This window comes from Bombus fervidus, chromosome 8 (assembly GCF_041682495.2).
Source record: "Bombus fervidus isolate BK054 chromosome 8, iyBomFerv1, whole genome shotgun sequence".
Classification (NCBI taxonomy): domain Eukaryota; kingdom Metazoa; phylum Arthropoda; class Insecta; order Hymenoptera; family Apidae; genus Bombus; species Bombus fervidus.
In genome coordinates, this window is record NC_091524.1 from 3,629,375 (window position 1) to 3,643,692 (window position 14,318).

Sequence of the window (14,318 nt, forward strand, 5' to 3'; positions counted from 1 at the left end):
TGACGATTGTATACGAGGGAAATATGCCGAGTATTTCCTTCCAATGTACCAGTGTCACATTCAAAAGTGACATCCTCGAGATCGAACTGTTGTCCGAAAAGATGTACGAATGACCAAGTCAAAGATCGACCATGTATATCGCTCGATACTATATGCAGTACTTACGCTATCACGATCTCATCAAGAGGATTTTTTTTTTCTGCTACGAGTTGCATTTTGACAAAGTCGCCGCTATTAGCGACACACTGGCAACGGTATTATTATCCACCCTCCTATTATTCGTTCGCTCTCTATTCTGGCTCCAACGGTATATGGGTTAGGGCCAGTTCTAGCAATACCGTTTCTCACCCACGCACCCGCTCCCGCGCCCGCTTCTTTTCCCTTGCTCAAAGAGGAACGCGTGTACAGAAGCGAGCGTATTCACGCTCCGTCTAGAATGACGCGAGTACTCGTGTGTTTTTAAGAGCTCGTGAAACGATGGCGAATGCAATTATCCTTTGGAGTGTCAGATTGACACCATGGGACAACGTTTATGATTTGTTTAAGCGAATCGTGAAAGGTATACAGAGATTTTCATCGCACTTGATACTTGACGAATTATAGAAACACTCCGCAACGCCACTATTACCTGTTCTTTCAGTAAAACAGAAAGGTATTCTGCTCGTGTTGCAAATAGCGAAGCCAAGGTCTCCGATGTAAGTTAAAAGGTGATTTATTAACTATTCTCTTTGCCTCTTGCAAAGAAAATTAACTTTCTTCAGGCATTTTACGATCCTCGTCATTTTTACTATCGTTCTTAGTAAAGCATAAATCCACTTCTTAAATGGAACATAAGGATTCTCTAACGATCCTCCTCTAAACGAAGCTAGGTAAATCGGAGGCGACACGAGTCGATAGAAAGGAGTCGGTGGAAACGCATGAAAATCTGATTCCGCCAGTAGGGGAGGACCCTTTGAACAGGGAGAGAAGGTTCCTCTTATCTTCCCCTCTGTCCGTTGCTCCCTCGGATGGATCGAAAAAGTATCTGGCCCAGAGTTAAAAGGGGAGTCTCGTAGATCGGCATCGCGGTTCACTGCTGCGAGCACGATGTGGGTGTGACCTGGTTTCCGAGAGTTTCACTTTCCTGTAACATCGTTGCACGGAGGAGGTAAGGAGGATTCGACCCCAGAGTTACGTCATGCATTGTTATGCCGGCCGTAACGGGTCGTAGACGTACGTGCGGAACTCCGCGGGAATTAAAATAAGCGGCTGACTATTTTGCTCGCGTGGATGAAAACCATGGCTTGATTCTAGGGGGAACGTCGCGAGCTGCGCGATTCGTCAGAAGCGTTCATCGTGCTTGATCGCTGAGTCACAAAAACGGAAAGCCGGATACAAACGTTAGAGCGTTCCAACCGTTTGATCCTTCGCCGAGCCCTTGGTATTTCTCTATGACTCCTCGTTCATGCAAAAACTGCTAGTCCGCAAGAATCAAGTTTTCCATAACGTTCTCGATTCGAATCTCCATTCGAATACGAAATACGAAACACTCAGTTGCTTTGGAATGGAGCATAGAGTTGATCGATTTACGCGGATTCCGCGGCGCACAATGGCAACATTAACGAATTCATAACGCGTGCGATGCGTAATGCACGCGCTCGCGTGTCGACGTTCATGTACGCGCCTGCGCCTATCTTCGCTACGATCCACGAGCGTGTGGCGGCATATATAAAAGAGCGTTCTAGCGTGCGACCTATATTCCACGCCTGCATTGCTATATTAGACGCGTACGACGCATCAGGGACACGCCTGAAAGCGTCTTCCTCTCCTGACCTGATGCCAATCAAACACCAGTCCACTGAATAATTCGGCGGTTTCTACTGTCAGCTCGTGGTACGCCTCTCGCTCATCCTTTGTTGGAGACAACGGGGTAGGTCTTTCGGTCGCAGCGCCACGTACGCGATGACATGACTTAGATTTTTTTAATCAAAAGAAATAAAAGAACAGTAGAAGGTAAGAAAGTACAATGACATTTAATTTTGTACCCTTCCTCATATTTATTAACGTGTATCGCTGAAAAAACGTAATAAAAAGCTGTAAAGGGTATTTCATATTCAGTAATAAGAACCGTCGAAAAAAGTGTAATAAAAAGCAGTAATCTCGAGATACCGATGCACTAGCGCGACTCTGAATAGCAGCCAGACTCGTCTAATGATTCGTCTATCGGTAGAACGTATACATGAAAATGTGTGTGTGTGCGTTTACGCACCCACGCGGCCACGAGGAAGTCAAGAATTTATTTTTATCGTGGTTCTTCCGTACGACCGAACGTTACGGTTTCTCGATCGATGGACCCGCACCGCAGAGACGACACCGACTCCTCGAAATGTAAATTACAATTTGACGAGCAGATAAAAGCCTCTAGCACCTTGCTCTATCTGTATCCAAATAATGGCGCGCGTTTGCCAACGTATTCGCGGTACAAATACAGATGATCAAACATGGATTGTCATTCTTGACGTTCCCAACAGGCGCCAGCGTGGTGGCACGAAAATCGAAAATAATTGCGTTTCCGTGAAATCCTGTGTGTTTGTTTCTTACCGCACGAGATCTCGAATTTTTTCACGATCGAATCGTGGATACACGCGGTGTGCCGAGGGAAGAGAATTCGTGATCTACAGTCGCACAGAACTCGATCGATCGTTCTCAGCGGCAATATCGTCGATCAGCATCGATCGATCCCATTGGCAAGCAGCTCGCTACAGACGATTCGGAGTTGGTGCGCGGTACGATATTAATAACCGAGCGAGAAAGCAACGCGACGATTCCGTCCGCCATATGGTCAACCTAAATTCTAAGAGTCCGTCGTAACTAGCATAACCGGGATAACCTACATAAAGAGAACTAGAGATACTAGGGCTCCGCTGACTGGAGCATAAGACTCGACGAACCAACCAACGAACCGACGAATCCGCACAGCGCCGGCTACTGTAACAACATATGTGCGGCGAATGTCGAGAATTCCTTCCACGTTCTTCGACCGCGGAAAAAAAGTGAATGAAACGTCCGGCATAGCGATGCCCGAGATCCCGCGACCCGCTCTGGAACTTGCTTATTAGAACGTCTATCAATCGTGGTTCTGACGATACTATCGAGAACTTCTCTGTTTACTCTTCTTAATGATCGGACGAAGAACAAGCGAGATGTCTACCATATGATATCACGATCTTAATAAAATTACCTACTTCCTTTCTGTCAAGTAAGAAACTAGAAACGAGCTAACGAAGGCATAAGACACGATGATGTTTCGATATTAATATTCGTTTGGCGAAACACGAGGAAAGCCAGAGGACTTGGCTGGCGTTCTCTCCAATTCGACAGCCGACTCTGCACAGTCGTTGTCCTCCTATGGACTGCGGTCGGGACTTCTCCCATTAAATCACAAATGAATGACATTAGCGGTGCTATAATATCGTACCACTATTACCGTGACGGGTATTACGTGTCACGAGGCGCGCTCGCTCCCTCTTGTCTCCTTCCTCTTCTCTCTCTCGTGGCCGCGGCTTCCCCGTCTCGGTCCCTCGCCCCGGCAACTCTCTCTTTCCATCTCCCTACGCCAGTCTCTGGAAACACTCTTACCGTTGCATGCAAGGAATCAGGTCACTGCGCTGCAAGAAAGCAAAAGCGACGGTACGAGCCACGGATTAGTATTATCGAATATATACCTATATCCTCCGGAAAAGGACGATGACTAAGGCGTCGTTTCGACAGAACTTTCGCGTACACATACGGCCGAGCATTGGCATGGCGCGCGAGCGAGCGCCGCCCCGAACCTCGGCATATGTTTCACGGGAACGCTTTTGTTTGTTTTCTCGGCTGGCTTTCCGCCGCGGAAAAACGAAAGCGTTTTCGCTTTCGGCTGATCCACGCGATCGTTCCACACGAATACATCCATCGATTTTTCCTTCTTTGAGAAGAATCTTTCTCATTTATCAACGACGAATTTTAAACATCATCCGTCATAATTCATAATTCATTCTGTGACCAAGTTTGAAAACTTTTTAATCCTGAAATTCGTTGGATATCGTACTGTTTTCGAGTCGCGTGGAACCAACGTGGTTAGAAATATTCCTGAAAAAGTCATGGTGGAAGTCAGATCATCTAGCCGGGTCGTAGTTCAATGTCGCTGTGTGTGTATGAGTTTCGTAAACGTGTAATCCGCGGAGATCAGATCGTGCGTAACACGGTTCGTTAGAAAGAGAAGCAGAAAAGAAGAAAGAAAAGGAACGAATTGCCTAGTGAAGCGTGTACCGCAAGATTATTATAAACACTTGCACTGACCAAAGAACGGGATTTAATTGATTGCAAGATATCGCCGACGACCTCGTATCTATAGCCGCGGCAATCCTTCGTATGTAATTAAAACAGGAGTTGAACTCACCCGTTAAAAAAGCAGTTAGGACGAAGAGAAAATTTCTTCAGAGACCAACTTACAGCCGGTTTATTTCGATTTACGAAACGGGAACGCATCGGCTGGCCTGCATAAATGCAACTAGGCTAGTTGAAACGCGCAATAACAAAGTTCGTGTTCCTCCGCCGCGGTGCGTGAACGCGTTAATTAATTAGAAATGCTAACCCATTACATCCTTCCACTTCAACTTTTAATCATATTTCCGTACTTATTGTTGGTGCACGTATATCTGATAAAGCTCGCCTTTATCTAATATTAAGAAAATCACGTATCGTGGTATCTGCGATGATTCACGCATATTTCAACCATCGAAGAATAACCAAATCGAAACGAAAAGACAGTTTTTGAAAAAAGAAAAACAGGTCAGGCTGTTTCCAAAATACTCCAAAACGATGGTTTCCAAGAATGTCTGAGATATTCTAGGATCTTGTAGGGCTGCGGAGTATTAGATGCCAGGCTTGACAACGACAGCTTTGGGAGCAGTTGAACTATAAAGTTATCGTTATTAACAGCATATTTGCGTCCGTGAATCTTTCTTCTATACGCGTCACGTAGAAACACCGTACAATCGTCGTCGTGTCGCCCTCCTAAGCCCGTTTACTCATGCAATTTATGACATGTCGCGCGTGCGTTTAACAGTAGAAAAGGTCGAATATACGAGGACATGTCTGACCACCGACGTTACTCATTCCACGAATCGACGCAGGTCGGAACAAAGCGCCACGATAAATCGTGTAGAACGTGAACTATAGACAGGCGCATCGTGACGTCCTATTTGGGTTTTGCAAGTTCGCGGTTTTGCACGTGGACCGATACCGTCGAGTCGACAGAAACGATTGTTCCGCACAGGTAAAATCGCGTGCTCTTTCGTAGTTCATCGAACTGTCATTCGTGTTCGTTCCCGGCCATTCGATTGCACGATACGAAATTACTCGTTCCCGTTTTCGCTCTTTCTACTATGGAAAGATTCTTCGCAATTATATAAGAGGTCCATGGGACGAACGAGGACCGTACAGATGCCAGACGAAAAAAGGACCGGTTTCGCGTGCTCGCTAGAACGCTTCTAATTTTCCTCAAGAAACGGTCAGCCTCGAAACAACTTTCCGGATTCCACGAGCAAGGACGGACGGATCTCATCCTTCGAGGTTTCTAGATGCTCCTCTCGCGTCGCCATCGTCCAACTCACCACACTGGTACGAGATACTCCTTTGTCACCGCGATCGCTCGCGGACATTGTGAACGACCGCGGTTTTTTTCAATCGATTCTTCGTCTCTTGGAATCGCTAGCAAATAGCGGTCGTTCCATTTTTTCGACCAACGCAACGACACAGAAACAGATGACCTTTTCTATGAAACCGCGTTCGAGAACCACTGGCCATTGGTGGAACGCGGTAAATCGGTTTGTGCCCGCAACTGAAATTAATCGATTTTCGGCAAAAACGGAAACCAAACGGAGAAAAAACGTAATTCTGATCGTTAAGTCCTGACCGATTCACGAATTACGATGATCGTACGCAAATTGCACGCGTAATTGTTTACGATCAAACGAACAGGCCGGATTACGATAGATACTGGCCAGGCTACGATCGACAGTCGCAGTAATGATGGCGACTGCGACGACAACGCGATCATAATAATTATTGCATAATAACGACGGCAAACCTGCCTACCGGCGAACGTGGTAGCAATCACTTTCCTTTTTCAGTGGCCTGGATCATCCTATCTTCCTCTCCGAGCTTCACGATCGCTATCGTCCCCCGTTTGTATCGACTCTACGATCTACCCAATCGATGCAAACGCTCGACAGCAAAATTATCTTTCTACCAGGTTACATAAGAAACTAGGATAATATAGATTCGTTTAATCAACTGCTTTAATAACAGTAACGGTGAGAGGTTCCGAAAATAAAGGTTAAAGCATCTATCGCATGTCGAAGCGAATTAGACGTTTATTTTTAGCTAAAATTTGTTACATAATTATAAAATAGAAAACTCGTAGGAAGAGCGGACTACTGGCAAGGATTCAAGTATCTGCTCGTTTAATAACGAACCAACAATGTTGCGAATACGAGACTACTTCCAAATATAAAAGAAAGGTATAAAATTTACTCCGTGAAAAGCGAAACTTCGATCACCGTGACCGAATTATTTTTAACTTTCGTGATCGCGTAACTCAATGAACAAAAGTATACGCAAAGACGTAGCCAGCCAAAAATGTCAGATCTCGAGAAATAACTTTCGCTCGTGCGAGGATCGCGAAGGATCGAAAATCTCGTGCTTCCCAGATAATCTAGCAAGTTACGGTAACTGTACCAACCCGATTATTCACTCTTTTTACGCAAAAGAAACCTCGACCGAGGGATACAGATGGATTGAGCGACGCGGTGCATCCACTTGACGCTTCTCAGCCACGTGTCCATGGGTATACACGGTTGTTCGTGGCGTGTTCCATGGTACACGCACACGAGTATCACCGAGAGCACGCCCGGACACCTTTTATGCCGACCGACGTGTCTTTAAAAGAATACTAATGCACGCCGTCCTCGACTGTTCTAGTAGTAGCTCTCGAACCGACAGCTTCCGGTCACGTCGATACGATGAAAAACTACTTGGGAAGAACGAAAAGGTTTTCTCTCGAAAGTAGGACTCGAAATCTCTCCCTATATATTTACTATTTTTCTCGTTTCTCAGCTGTGCCATATAGATGATTTTAAAATTAACCTTACCTTCCGATGGCGCCAAGTTTAAAGAGAGGAAATCCGTTTACGTATCGAGCATATTGCTATTGACTGTGGATACAACGATCGACTCGCAACATCGCGTGCATTCGGCGAGAGGAATCGTATCGCGACAATATCACGGACTGCAGAGAGTAAAAGCAACGAGCAGCTGGCGTAATCGTAATTCATAATCGATACCGTGATCGAAAAGTCGACGAGTCTTCTCAGCTGGAGCGAGGAACGAGATCGTGTTGTGAACGGTCCCGATCGGCGGTAAATTGCGTCGAGATCAGCGGAATCAGCAAAAAATAACGAATGCGATTTAAAAACAGGCGGGCGCACACGTACACACCACATACGTCCTTGGACCTCAATCCGCATCGTGCACTCTTATTTAGGTTATTCGTCTTGTTTAATCGGCAAACAATTCCGTGTGTCGTCGTTGAAACGCTACGGTGGAACAAAAAAGAAAAGAAGTGTCACGAAGGAGCGACAACGACGACGAATATCGTTCCAAGGGAAGCTATAAATCAACAACATCGGCGAAGGAACTCGTAGAACACCCGTGTGTCGCGAGCTCGTCCACGATTTTGCTCGAAAAACACAGGTCAGGTAGAGAACCAGCGAGTAATTTCGGTGCGCTCTACCACGCTCGTTCCTTTCCCTAGCTCTCCGTGTTTCTCGTTCGTGGCTCGGGAAGTGGGTCAGCCAGATACGAAGAAGCGTAGGAGAAGAACATGGCAGCATCGTGAGCTCGAGGATAGGAACGGGAAACTTTCGAGTCTCGTTCTTTCGAGTTCCTGTTCGCTCGTCGGATAAGGGTTTCGAGGCTGACAGCTACAGCGAAGAATTTAAATATAATTTGTGGTCGGCGTAAGAACAGCTATAGCTTGCAAATATAAACGCGAAGGATTTATTTGTTGGAAATTTTTCGATCGAATGAAATTGTTATGATTTGTCATCAAAATACCTTGATGACGCGTATAAACAGCTTTCTTCCGGTCAAGAGACCGATACCGAGTAAAAAGGTTGGAGTGAGGTCACAACGATAATATGCGACGATGCCGCATTCTTTCGCTCCTTTTTCCTTCACACCCGCTCCTCATACATACGATGTTTGTTATACGCATTCATTGCGTAACTTTTCGGTATACCAAGGAACACAACAGAAACTGCAAATGAGAGCATAGGGTATCACGTATCTATGGCATGAATTTTAGTAACGAACTGCGTAGAATCAGTGGATCGGCACGATTAAGTGGAGAAGAAAAAAAGACACAGATAGGTGGAAGAAATAACGAGACAGATAACATGGGGAGAAATAAAAATGATAAGAACTTCTTTTTATCGTGCCAGCGGTGGCGATCAGCGTGACCCACGAATTATTTTTGTTCTATTCCGTACTTATTCCAGACGAAGAAATAATTCCATTTTTCCCTCCGAACTGTCGTATGGCCGCAGATTTTGTAACGTCCGCGAGAATTCACGTGTTTACGGACGTTCGAGATGATCTTGAACGCTTGCGCGACAGATGTTTTGTCATTAAGACTTCAAGACTCCATCTAGGTTTAGTTTTCGAGGAGCCGACTTTATAATCGCGTAAAATCTCGCAAGGAACCATCCGACAGACTGTACGATGTCTCTTTCCACTTTGAGGGGAAACGGACAGTAACATAGGGACACCCGGAAACGAACGTCGAAGCGCTTCGACAAATCGATAATTCTGAGTGATTTAGCAGAGATATCGAATGTACAGTCTGTGTCGAGAAACGATATTTACACTCCGAGTCTGTTTTCACCAGTCAGATAAACGTATTTGTCGATCATCGCACGACCCGACTTTGCATGTGCTTTTCATTCGACACTTTCTGCGCAACCATCGTCGGAGATTACGTTGCCCGCCGGGCCAAGCACGTGCTCCATTTGGCGCGACGTTCGCGTGATTAGCGATTACAGGATTCCAGCGTTTCTTCGTGCGACGCTATCAACGACAAAGCTTCTCCAATCGTAAATGTAAATACGCCGACGAACTTGCTCGACTCGACTCAATCCTCGTGGAAAGCGTTTTAATCGGTCAAGATAACGTTTCACCTCGATGCGAGGCGGGACATGATCGTTCATCTGACATGTCCACGGAATTCAGTACGATTATCATTCGCAGCTTAATCGCTAAACTCCTTTATACCATCGTTAATAACTTTCGAGGCAATAGAACGGAATTTTCAATGATAGTTACAGATAGCTAGAATCGTACGAGACGATAAACCCCGATAAACAATCGATAACCCAGCAGTAAGAATCTTTTTCCAACATCGTTCTATCATTTTTGTGACCTTATCGAACGCGCGCAGATATAACCTTCGATTTATTAGGCCTATCGGAAACTTCTGGTATTTTTCGTACGCTTGTTGCCTTGATTCGTGTTTACGCACCACTTATTTTCCATACTCCCCCATACATAATAATCCAGATACTCGTTTTAATAAATATGTAAAATATCACCTACAACGAATAAAATGATCAAATCATCTATCATCGATAAAGATCGTTTCCCTGTACGATTCCGAAACATCGAACAGCCCCAAACCTTTGATCCATCGGAAGCAAGACAATAACAAGAAGAAACAAAAGAACGTTCGAGACGCGTTCGATCGAGCAACTACGAATAAATTAAACGAGCGGCCAGGGCCACCGTTACGAGATCTAATTATGCCAGCGGGAGTAATTCTTGCCGGATTCCCCGAGAGAGGAAGGAACGAGGCGCGGACGCTCACACGTGCGTGCACGCGTGCACGGGACGCGCACACGAACATGCGCAGTGCCACCCGGACGCACCCGCGTCGCTCTGAGGCCGTTATTCGCGCATGGCTCGCAAGGTCGCGCAATGTGCATCATGCATCTGCAGCTCTCGCTGGAGAGTAATACGCGTGCAAATACACGCAGCTCGCGTTGCGGCTCTCGCGTTCTTTATTCTTCCTTTCCGCTTTCTCGATCGGCCGTGTCTCGCCGATTCGTCGGCGTTTCGTGATATGTCCATCCGCTACTCGGGCAATCCGGATGCAAACTGTGAACGGGCGAGCAGATGACGCAAAGTGACCCTCGATTGTGTCATGTTACGATGCCGCGTATTTATAGTTGGTACACGCAGGCGTCAGAGGAACGAACGTCACCGTCGCGGAACGAAACTCGAGCGTTTCATTGAAACGAAACGACACGAGAATGGACGTTCCTCCCGATCCTGTGAATCACTGATAGTATACTTGTTCGATCGTGTCGCGAGTCGAGTTGCAAGTATTTCGGGTTCCTTGCCCGGATAACGAACAATCGATGACTCAACACGATCTTTACGCAATTTACATTTCGATGTATTGGTAATTTTTATGAGCGCAAAAATCGTCTGCGATAAATCTTGGCAACTTTACGGTGTATAATAGACAACTGTTTGCTTGGTCGATCGGATCCGTGTATACTTACCTTCACGTCCAATTATTTAATTCTCCTGTGACGCGAATGGTCGGACGACTCGGCAGCGATTCGATTACTATCCAGAATTTTGTTGAACAATAGTGGAAAAAATACAAAGGTCGCCGGATAATCGGGAGCTTATCACGAACGGTAGCCACGAACTTGGATTAACTCGTACGATGACAAAGATATCAGCGGCCAAACGCGGAAATTGGTGCCGAATAACTCGAGAGATCATCGACGCAACCGTAAAAAAAATACTTTCGTCGCAACCTAACGGTTTTCGTTTCCTCCGACAGCGAAAAAATACAGTGAACCCCGGATTCACGGACTGGTTTATACGGCAGATGTAGCGCCGCCTGCAATCACAGCTGTTTCTCGATAATATGCAACGAAGCACGAATTACTCGCCCGTAACGATAATGTAACATGTATCGACGTAAAGTGGATCGTCGTGTGACACAGGCAGTGGCTTCTGTATCTTATGAATATTTGAAATTTTCGAAATTGATTATAGTTACAACAATAATCGACTCTGGAGAAAATGAGTCGTATAAGACCGACTGATTAAATTCGTATCGACACAGGTCTATCTTAATAGTGGAAGCTGCAGTCGATATATCCTGTCAATAACGTAGACTAATTAATCGTAGTGCTAATAGGCGAAGACCTTTCGCTAGGCAAAGATCAGGATGATAGATACGCGGCTATGTAAAGCCTATTGTTTCGCGAGCCGGCTCATCGCGTGGGCTACAGATCAAAGTGATCGTAACAGAGACTGCCAGTCGACTGCTGTACGTCTGACGTGGGCAATTCGACGATTCACCAACAACCACGCTATATCGTCTTTGAGATTAACATAAAACCGTTTCGTCGTCGACTCTATTATAGAATCGTCCTAAGGGGATTTCGGTCGAAATCTGACAAGGATTAACGGATACGGAAGTGCGCAATGCATTACAATTTCGAAAGACGATACCCTGTCTTGAGCCACGACGTCAGTTTGAGCCACGACGTCAGCTTGATGAAGCTCGAGAAAGAGAGAAGGAAACGTGTGCCGAAAGTGAGTCATCGAATTATTGAAAGGTAAGTGCATGGAGGCCATTGGCACGTCGTTAATGACCGTCGATCTGCTCGTCAAGCTTGCTCGCGCGATAAACGCGCTTCCCCTTACTATTTTTCATAGGATTGGAACGTTTAAAAATTGATACGCAGATCGTCAAGGCAGGAAGAAACAGATAAACTTTTCGATTGCATTATCATCACAGACGATAAGATCATTTTTCCTGGACGTGGACGTCGACACGTTCTAAGAATGAAATTGATGACCAAGAAAATTGAACACGTCGGCGCGTTTTTTGCAGTGAGGAAATATAGTTCTATTTTTAATAGAACCAGAGACGGAGAACGATTTAGCGGATAATATCGCACCGGAATTTAACTTGGATGAATTAATCGACGTGGCAGAACGCGTAGGTGCACTCGTCGACCCACGTCTTGGCCCACGTGCATCTTCCATCGAGCTTTTAATTCAGCCGTCGCTTCCAACGCTAATTACCTGACATGACGAGTGGTCCGTTCGTTCGAACGAAATCACAATCATTCGATGATATCAGAAACGAGATCATCAGACTATCTATATCTCTACCTTTCGTCGTGTACGTTCTATATTCTGTAGATGCTCAACCATCGAAGGAAAACGCGGATGTAGAATTATTTTTGTCGCAACGATAATTATGTGTATAGTGATACTTGCACTAATTGAAAGTCACACCAACTGGCAAGCGTCTAAACTTGTTCTGAAGATTACGAATCTGCAGACTCAGTGTTTTCCACGAACTCGACTAACAAAATCGCGGTACAATTTTCGTCCTACGATAAGTTCGCGTATGATATTTTTGATTAGTGGAAGAATATGCCAACGAGTATGATTTCAGAATGAAATCAGCCAATGTTAGGAGACCCATCCAACCTTTTTGTAACATTTACTAACATAGATCTCGAAAGGAGTCGACGTATGCCGAAAATTCTCCGGTTTGACAAAGAATCCTCTTAATCCATCCGAATCGTATTTCTGTCGCTCGTTCTATTTTTAATCACAAATATTTATTCAATAAGAAACGTGCGAGCTGCATTCGACTCTATTGCATCACGATATGCGCCATTCGCTAACGATTCGATATTCCTGTTTGGTGGTAAACATAAAGCGTTTCGAGACGCGACACGATTCGCGCTTATCGTCCGACTTTCCCCCTTTTCGCTCTAACAGGTGTCTCTGACACACTTGCAGCACTTTACGACGCTTGTTGCGTCGAACAAATACAAGATGGGCACGAACAAACGCGCGATAACGCGGTCCGTTTTAAAGCGTGATGTCGATTTTCACGTGATCAAACCCGGGAAATTTCCTGTCACTCTACGTGATTCCCAACTTTCCGGACTTAGTTCCTCGTTCACGGCCACAGCCTCAAGGAAAATTCGCTACTTAACCGCTCGCGGTTGTCAAGTATCAAGTCTCATTGTCAACGTTCATTTTCATGAAACGAAATATTCCCCTTATTCCGTTACGTATGGAGAATTAGATCGAAATAAAAGTACGACAATACGACTGTAGATGACGATGTGGTTTCTCGTAACATTATGCAATTAAGTTTATTATTATCACTGTAAATTACGAGGGTAATTAAAATTTCCATGTAGGAAATCTATTTTGCATCTCCGAATCGATGGGTTACGATAAAGCTCTCAGAGCTAGTCGTTGGCCGATGCGATGTCACGATGGTGGACGCTTCGGTCAAGAAACGTCGCGCACGTGTCGCGTGAAATCATGAATGAATGCACCGCAGAAATTGCGCCAGCGCGAGATTCGTCTCGGTACGCGTAATCTGTAGCTATTTTTAAGTAGAACGCAGACGATTATCAGCGATCCTCGGGAGATAACGACGTTCGCTTATCGATATGGTCATGAATGTTTCCCACGAACTGCGTAAGTAATTGTCAAGCAAAACAAAGGCTTCCCAGGAGAAACAGAATTTATCTAACAAAAAGGAGAAAGCAATCAAATTGATCGTTGTGTGACTCGTGGCACTTATCATCTTTGCATGATTGTCATTGTTCTAATCACGCGTATATTTTGTTTATCGAACATAGATAACGATCGAACGTGTCGCGTTGAACACGCTAATCAAACCAGAACAATGCTAATCGAAAATCATTCAAATCCAGACACTTTTTACAATAGTTAAATGTTGCATCGGTGACGACCGTCAGGAACTTCGAGTTGACGGAAGATGGTGTGGAGCTCGCGGCGAAAGCTCAGTCAACTCCATCGCGATGCGGATGGATAAGGAAATTATCCAATCTAACTTGATTTATTGCTTAATTTGTTGCATAATGATAAGACGAATGGGCCAAAAAGCCGCGAACAGAAGCCGGTGAAACTTGGTGAAACCGAGTTGGACGTCTAACCGACTACTCTCAAGAACGTGAAAATAGTTTCAGCCGAAAGTTCTCGGCCGCGAACGCTGCCGAAAAAATTGACAAAGCGACCGTGGCGAGGTTCGCACTTTCACTGAATTAAATTTAACCGAACGATCAAACAATCTTTTTGTTTCTTTTCCAGTTCGTAACAAGTCCAATAGAAGAACCGCGAGAATCAAATAACGCCATGTGTGTCTCTTTTTT

General features: G+C 45.2%; 1 long non-coding RNA gene across 2 annotated transcripts in view; it reads right to left on the minus strand.

Moving 5' to 3' along the window:
- Positions 1 to 201: 201 nt before the first annotated feature.
- LOC139989846 (uncharacterized) overlaps positions 202 to 14,318 on the minus strand; it is a 48,831-nt gene continuing 34,714 nt past the window's right edge. The window contains exons 3-4 of one of the 2 annotated variants that reach the window (XR_011800418.1): positions 3,221 to 3,647; positions 202 to 1,123 (exon numbers count right to left, since the gene is read on the minus strand). This is a non-coding gene — a long non-coding RNA (uncharacterized lncRNA). Of the gene's footprint in view, positions 1,124 to 2,237; positions 3,648 to 14,318 lie in introns of those variants that run through there. The other variant, XR_011800417.1, reaches the window with a different exon arrangement.